The 8,524-nt window shown below is 46.0% G+C and overlaps 1 long non-coding RNA gene across 1 annotated transcript; it reads left to right on the top strand.

The window, feature by feature from the left end:
• The first annotated feature begins 229 nt into the window (after positions 1-229).
• On the top strand, positions 230-8,192 carry LOC128791784 (uncharacterized). Its single transcript, XR_008432142.1, has 3 exons — positions 230-315; positions 612-1,263; positions 8,093-8,192. It is a non-coding gene; the product is annotated as an uncharacterized LOC128791784 (long non-coding RNA).
• The last annotated feature ends 332 nt before the right edge of the window (positions 8,193-8,524 follow it).

The following is an 8,524-nucleotide window of genomic DNA, read 5'->3' as shown; positions in this document are numbered from 1 at the left end:
GAGTGGTGATGAGGGAGCAGTCATTATACTAGGGAGAATCAGATTAAATATCAAATCAGTTTGTAGAACAATAGAGTATGCTTTTTCACACAATTTGCCTTGCACACTGTGGTGAATGAAAAATGCACTTTAAATATGGAGATAGTATCTTTGGTTCAGGAAGTCTCTGGTATTTCTGGGGAAGTGTCACAACAGGCTTTCCTGTCATTTACATCTTCTCTAGGCATCTGTCACCGGCTGCTGTCAGAGACAGGACGCCTGCCTTCAATGACCAGACAGGTTGGCTGCCCTAGGAACAGCCTGTCCCTGGCACAGGTACAACACCCCACTTCAAAAATCACCATCTTTCCATAGCTCATTTGCAGTTCCCTGCTTGGGGGGAAGCTTTCAGTGCAGTATTTTGCTCAATGGTGGCAAAGAAGTTCATCCCTCACTGAAATCTTCATGCTGTTGTAGTACGATATTTGGGAGGTGGGAAAATCTTGCGAGATGACAGTGTGGGCTATTTCTGCATGACCTGGTCCTGAGAGGGTGGTAGCCACTAGCCTGACCTCTCATGTGTGAATGGAGTGATGTTTTGCTAATGTGTCAATTTTCATATGTTCTCATAGCTCTGGAGTCTTCAGACAATGTAAGAGAAAGGCCCTGCCTGTTTTGCCAAGGGCTGCATAAGAGTCCCCAGGACACTGTTTGGAGATTTGCTAGATTTTCTTCCTTTTACAAGAAGACAAAGTGCAACCAGGAAAGACTCGGTCACTTTGGAAACTCTGTGCCCTACGGTATAAACCCAAACTTTCCTACACCATCATGGGTTTGGATTCAGAGGGGACAGTTTGGTGCACGCAAACACAGATTTGGCATCAGTACCACAACCCTTCTGAAATTATCATTTCTCCTGGACTTCTCTGACATCTCTGTTCTTCATAGGCCCTCAAGATTGAATTGACATCCCTACCCTCCCTCACCAATCCCCTGCATTTTGGGACTCCTAAAATATGGGCTTCTGAAGAGAAAAGAAGCTGCTCCGTTGACAACAGAATCTTCTGGTATTGCGCAAGGAGTAGCATTAGGGGAAAAGCCAGCAGTGATGAACCACCACTACTTTTAGACCAGCAAGTGCACGAGATCCTGCCATTCACAAAACCACAGTGGTGTCACTAGAGCAATGGATGTTTCAGACGTGGTAACCCATGAACCAAGGCAAAATTCTCCTTCAAACAACATCCCTTGACAGTCTTAACTGGCAGCCAAACTGCATTCGAGGTAATTTTTAAAGTGAAAAGAACTTTTTATTATTGTTGTTGTTGTTGTTATTATTTTATTTGACAAGACAAAATATACTGTACCAGTGGAAATCCTACTCAAAATATCCAAGCATCCACAAGCATGAACACCTAAAAGATAAAATGTGATCCTCTTTTTCTAGTATACCTGGCCATCAAGCTGATCAGCATCAATTTATTGGCATTCAGCATTCCCAGATACCTGAGCTGTTTGTGAATGCCTGTGGATGTCTGATTTACTACTGAACAGCAACCGAGCCAGAGAAACTCTATTGAGCATGAAGTGTTTCTTTCTCCTGGTTCTCATTTTTGGCTGGGCAGGCTGCGCCTGGTCAAAGTTGCAGCACCATAATGTAATAAGGACATAGACCTCTTAAAGCAGGTCCAGAAGAGGCCATAAAAATGCTTAGAGGGCTGGAGCACCTCTCCTCTGAAGACAGGCTGAGAGAGTTGGAGTGGTTCTGCCTGGAGAAGAGAAGGCTTCAGGGGAGGACTTCTGTTACCTTCCAGGACCTAAAGGGAGGAGGTGGGGGAGGGACTTTTCACAAGAGGCCTGTAGTAAAGCATAGGACAGGAGGGAATTGGAGCTGCCGGAACTTTAGGGTCCCTTCCAACCCAAACGATTCTTTGATTCTGTGATTTACGTGCTCTTTGAATTGCACTGTGACAGCCCTTCTTCACATCAAGCATGTCCAGCTTACATGAGTCTGTCACAGCTGCAAACTCAGGGTGTCCATGGATCCTGATGGGGAAATCGGGCTGCTGGCTGCAAAGGTGACATTGCTAGAAGGGTGCCAGCCTGGTTTCAGTGTCCTGGTTTTATTTGCTCACCCAGAGGTTCCACCCTGCACTCCACCCGTGGTTAGCACGGTGTTAATTACTGGCCATCCCAGTGGGGATTGCGTTAGGCTGAACGATTTACAGATTAGAGCAGTGTGGGTCACTCTGCCAGGGCAGGTGAGCCGTGGTTAGTAGGACGCCGTGACACACTGCCCCAAGCAGTATCCGGCAGGATTTGGCACGGCTGTGTGCAGTGAGCTGTGCCAGGGCACAGGGGAGGCACGGCCCGAGAGCCTGGCTGAGCGCCAGGAGCGTGTGCCCCTTGCATGGGCTGCAGCAAACAACTCCCTGGGATGTGCTTGCCAAAACAAGCCTCAAGGGCATGGCTTTCGTAGCAGCTTTTAAATGAAACTGATCTCCCCTTGCCAAGACAGCCCAAGTACTTAACGGCGATGTTTTTGTGGCTAAAGCCTGGGACAGGGGTTCACGTCATGTAGGCGCAGTACCAGCCCTGACACTGCTTTCCGTGAGACCTTGGGCAAACCCCGTGTCCTCTCCATGCATCAGTCTCCACACGGGTCTAGCTGTGAGGGGGTCTCGAGGCTAGGGAGGCTATGGTATTGCCCAAGGACAAGGTGCCCCATGAATACTCAGAGGGGTAGGTAGTGAGTGGTCCTTATCTGTTTCTTATTTTGTCTCCTTCAAAGTACTGGACCTTCCTGTAGTCTTTGCAGCTGGGTACAGCCCTGCCCATCAGTGTGAGCTGGGCATCCCTTTCTCAGGACTTGCTAGCCCACAGTGCTTCCTTACCCTGACAGGGGGGATTGCTGAGAGAGCAACACTGGCTACACAGCACAGCACAGCAAAGGGCAGCTGCAAAGCTCTTTCTGTTCTTTTGAAAGCTAACGGAAAAAATGATGATAAGCTAAATCTAGATCTATGCAACAATTATATGGGGTTCCAGACCTTGCACCTGTAGCATAATACATGGCAGAGCCAGATAACTACCTCGCCTAATGATTGCTCTGGACAGAATACAAATCACATTATGCAGGGCGAGCTGAAAGCCATTTTTCAGTCAAAGCTGATGAGCTTGCAAAGACTTTCCTTGCCCGGTTTTCTCTCACTGCAAGTTTGTCCTCTTCTCATTGGAATCCTTCCTGTTATTTTTCTATCTTCCTGTTGCAGGATGCAACATTCATTACAATAATAGATCAAACTTTGAGTGGAAAAACTCTGCTTTATAGATGTCTTCAAGATTTCCCAGTTTTGTTCCTGTTTACAAATCTGCAGCCCTGACCTCCCAGCTCACCCTGTCAGGTACAATGTGGTAATAACATGGCAAAACCAAATGCAGTGGGCCTGTGTACATACCCATAATTAGCAGGCAGGTGTTCTCACTGGATGCTTTGATGGGCAAAAGATGGAACAAGAAGACCGCATGCCATCCCTTACTGCAGTCATAGTTAATACATGTTTAGAGGACTGATTCCAAAAACATCTCAAAATCAAAGTCTTGTTATTTAAAAGCAGACCTGAAGTCTTCAGTACTTAAATCACAACTAAAACACAACTGTGGGCAGCTAGTAATGAGTTCTTCTTAGCTACTGTTAATCACCCAAACACGCGGTTTAAACTAGTTGTATAAATTCTCCTGTAGTTAAAGCAGAGAAGCACCTGTAAAAAGTCTGTTTCATTATCCTCTTAGCTGCCATCTTAAAAAGGAGTAAGTAATTCTCTGGAGATACCTTTGTTTAGGAGCTTGCACAGCAGGGAAAGATGAAACTCCTAAGTGCCAGCCATGGGCAGAAGAGAAATCCCACCCCAATGGCACAGCTCCTCTGGGAACTCAACCCAAACTTAAAATTACTGTATCAATTTCTTAATCTTAAAAAGTTCAGTGCTTTAGAAGTCCTGAGTAGATATCCTGCTCTGGCTCTCTGCACCTAAATATTTTCAAAATCTGGTCAGAGGTGGTCCCAGCAAATTCTGCAGATGCCCTAGTGAGATATACAGGAGGAAGCTGGGAGGCAGAACAGCAGCATTGGTACAAGCATGTTTGGAGAGGTTTTTATTGACTGGATTTCTGTGGGGATTTTGCTTGTTTGTTTCCTGTTATGTTATCAGCATGGAAATACTGAATTATGTGACCAATGTAGCCAGTAAGACTAGCCACAACTATTATATAACGTCTGGTTGTAGCAAACATCTCAACAATTATTTCTTTGATTGCAGTGCAAACATATCCTGTGTACAATATGTGGGTTACTGGGTAGAGCTATGTCATGACTCAGAATGAGCCAATATTATAAGCAACTCTTAATGAAGGGTGGAATTTTCAGTAGTTTCTCTGTTTTGACCTGTTTCTGTTCCTACTGAAGGTAGTGGCTGAGGAGGGAGGCCCTCAGGAAGGGGAATCTCAGATGATTTATGGGGGTTTGGATCATGTCAGAAGGTGGTGGGCAGGTATGAGAGGGGTTTTATCAGAGCAGAGGCTTTGCAGCGTCTCAAGGACAGGTGACTGGTACAGAGGGTTGGCTCTCATGCTCCTGCCCTTCTGCATCTCACATTTCACCAGCCCAGGGTGTGCAGGGTTATGGGTCAGAGTAAAACAAGTCCCTCATGGGTGGTTAGAGATCAGCACAGCATCTCTGGCTCAGGAAACCCTTGGGCACGGAAGGGGAGAGCGTGCTGGGGAAGCTTTGCCGCCTGTTCCACCTCACACTTTTCCCTTAGGCAACTGCTATGGGCAACTGCTGGAGACAGGATACTGGGTTAGAAGGGTCTGTGGTCTCTCTCAGGGTGGTTGTTTTCATGCTGTATTCTGTTAGATAGTTTGAGGCTCTTTCTGTATTAAAAATAAAAGCCTCCAATTCTCGTGTTTCCTTGTGGAAAAAAAAAAGTTATTTTGGTATCCTGCTTATATAACTGTAATAACTTTTGTTCTCCCTACCACCAAAAGAAAAGCAAAAGGCTTTTGTATTGTATAAGATATTAATGAAAGAGGTTTCCTCTGAAAAAAGGATATTTGGAGCATTGCTAAAATCTCTGCTTAGGAGAAGTTTGGTCCCTTCATTTGGAGACAAGTGATCTTATACAGTCTTTCTGAGCCACTACCAACCCACATCCCTCTGATTTTAGTAACAACTTTTAAAGAGTTATCCTCTCATTGTACCTATTTTATGACATGAAAATAGCACCCAGCTCTCAAAGGAGGAGAATTAAGAGGCTTTATGACATTTTAAAGGGAGCGATATTAAATTGTTTTCCACCTTTTATTTGGAAAGGGAAAGCAGTACAGCAGCTTCCAGGAACCACAGCTCAGCCCCATTATGGAGAAGATGGCAGAAAACAATTTAACCCATCTAGGGAAAGGTGACAGAAATGGAGAGGTTAAAAGTGGGTTACTGACAGGTAGATGAAAGTTATATAAAGTCACAAACACATTCAGGAACAAAGCATTGGTCATCTGACAGCCTGTCCACCCTCTCTGCAAATATTATTCGTCAGGTAAAAGAATTATTCTCATGAATCACTGCCTTGTAAGAAATTTTAGAAAGCTCAGAGCAGTGATGGAGGGATGAGCTTGCCTACTCAGTCCTAGGAAAGCCACGTTCAGGAGAGGAAATTGGTACCTGAGCCCCTGAAATGCCAGGCAAACAGAGTTTGAAAAGTGGACAGTACACTGGTTTTGAGTTGGGGTTTTTTTCAAGTCTAAGATTTTTTTCAAGAGTTCCTCTACAACTAAGAAGCAGAAGTGGTTTGGATTTTCCTATTTTGAAGCCTTCCTCTCTGCAGTCTAATTTAGGATGTTATTAAGGATTTTTTTTTTAAGTGAGTTCATCAAAAAGAACCCAACAACAAGTGATCCCAGACAGTGCCACAGATAAAACAGAGCTTTCCATCTGTACAGTTTCACTGCTGTACATATTTATTTCTGGTAGTTAGCTGCCTGGTTTGTCAGTGTGGGTCACATGCTGCTGTTGTGAACAGGAGCTGTCGAGGGCATGTAAGACACATCTTTTTCCATCTGCTTCAGTCTGTGAGCTGAGAGGAGCTTGGTTCCCTCTGCTCTGCTGCACAGAGGTTTTCTCTGAGTTCATGCTGTGCTGGGGCTGGGGGAAAGCCACTGGCTGCTCAATCAGTGCAGCTGCAAAACGTCCCCCTGAGGTGTCCATGTCCTCTATCAGCAGCCTCTTAGGTGGGAAGGATGGCTTTGTGCTCAGCTCAAGGCTGGAGGAGGTGGTGAGAGGGCAGATTGCCTGGCTGAGCATGTTAGCCAGAGTTTACAGAAGGGCTAACTAGTACTTTGTATTATGAACCCCTGGCAATGCTGGAGTGCATAGCCCCAGCCTGGGAAGGAGGTTGGATCCATTTTACTTAGGCATTACAAATTGCCATTAGCTTTATCGCCCCAAAATTCTTCACCATGGTATGCAAAGTTGACTTGGCAGTAGCCAGAGTATTTTCCACATTCAATATGTAATTACTACACCTCCCCTTTGGATTCTCCACTGCTGCATATATGATTCCCGTTGAGCATCTTAGGTTATAAATGCCTTGAGACAAATGGTCTTTTGGGTCTGTGTTTATCCAGGATCTGGCTTCCTGCCAGTCTGGTCAGAGGCTGGAGTCCCTTAGTACCTCCACATCACAGAGAAAGATTAATCATAACAATCCTCAGCCTCTTGCATGACTGGGTGATGAGTCCTCCCACACTCCTGCAGTACCAGTGCATACAGGAGATCCATTGGCAGGGTGTGACTTTACAGTGCCCCAGTTCAGAAAGTCCAGATGTTTCATGCATATTAAACATCAGGTATCATGTGCTGCTTTTGAGGTGCAGCACATCTCCTGTGCTGTGCTCAAGCTTTCCACAAGAAGCACTTTGCCATCTTTGGCTTGTGCTCTGAGCACCACTGACCCCTTAGAACAGCTGAGGAAACTGAGGTGCAGGGTGGGGAGAAATTTATAACCAGAAAGCAAGAGAGGGAAAAAATCCACTGTTCAGACCTTTATGTTTATTCAGATCATGCTGACTGCCCTGCAGCTCCCCATCACGGTGTTCTAAGTCCCAAGAGCCTCCCAGGTGAGGTTTAGCAAGCTGCCTTGAGCTGTGTGTAACATGGCTCTGACCTGCTGCTGTGAGCAGGCTGGAGAGTAGGATGTGTCCTCCTGGACATGTCAGCATCCCTGACTGTGCAGCTGCACTGCCCTAGCTAATGGTACCTCACTGGCCACACTGGCAGCAGAGGTGTCAATGGGGAATGTGAGGAATGGGCAAGAAAGCTTCTTTTTGGAAAGGTGCCTAACACAGGAACCAACTTTCTTGTTGGATGTGGGTGTTGCAGAGGAGCCAGAGGTCTGCTTTGTGTTGCTTGAGTCACAAGGGATCAGTGCTTGCAGGAATAAATGTGCCAGTAGCAGCATGAGTGTGTGGGAGAGAAAAAGCATTTGGGGTGGTGCCATCCACCTCCTGCTCTGGCCTGGCCCCATCATCTCCTCCCAGTTCCTCCCAGCTGCAGCAAAGGCTACTTGGCTGCTGCTGAGGGGCAGCAGCTGGACACTTCACCTCAGTACATTGCATATGTGCAAATTAAGCAGCAGCATAAACAGAGTTGGCAGTAAATATGAGTTATTTGCCACAACAGAGTCCCACTGAAAAGAAAGGCAGCCAAGTGATAGGGCTCAGTCCTTGAGTTGGCTTCTGGCAATTCTTGCCAAGGGATCAGTCTGCAACATGCATGTTGGATTCACAGAGTCAGTAATACCAGGCTTAGTGCCTGGTTATGATCCTCCCCTTTACCACTTCCGACACTTCCTGCTGGGATGTGCCTGGATGAAGACAAACAACACTGACAATTCTAAGGACTCAGCTGGCTAAAGAGGGATGTTGATGCATGAAGTCTTTGGTCATCCTGTAGATCCTTAGAATGGCTTAATACATTCCTAGGCCTTTGTTTGTTTGTTTGTTTTGCCATTTTGCACCATTTTCCTTTGATTCATCTACATTCATTTCTCTGTTCCAGGATCCAGGGATTTCTGTAGCTCAAGGAGCAGGACCCACTGGAGGGAAGTCACCAGTCATTGTGTTACAGGATGTGGATAGGAGCTGCAGTAACCCCCTGACCACCCCGGTGAGGAGCAGCTCCTACCTCTGAGTAAGGATATGGGTGTTGCTGGGAAATGAAAGGTCATCTCCTGTTTTAGGAGGTGGAGGCTTAAATGGAGGAAGGAGAAGCTTACAGCCAACACCTGACTCTGCCTGCATTTAATTATCTAATGTGTCAATGCACAAATACCAGCTCTGCTGACCTCAAACATGTAAAAATCCCAAGTCAACCCACTTCCCCTTGTCCCCCAGTGTGGGTTTTCCATGCAAAGAGAGTACACTGGAGTTCCTGCTTCCTTTTTATGTTGAAGCCTTCAGGGGACATGGTTTGCATTTGTCTTTAATCAAA

The sequence above is a fragment of the Vidua chalybeata genome, chromosome 8 (assembly GCF_026979565.1).
Source record: "Vidua chalybeata isolate OUT-0048 chromosome 8, bVidCha1 merged haplotype, whole genome shotgun sequence".
In the NCBI taxonomy this organism is placed as follows: Eukaryota; Metazoa; Chordata; class Aves; order Passeriformes; family Viduidae; genus Vidua; species Vidua chalybeata.
The sequence above is the reverse complement of the archived record's forward strand: the minus strand, read 5'-3'. Positions and strand labels throughout refer to the sequence as shown.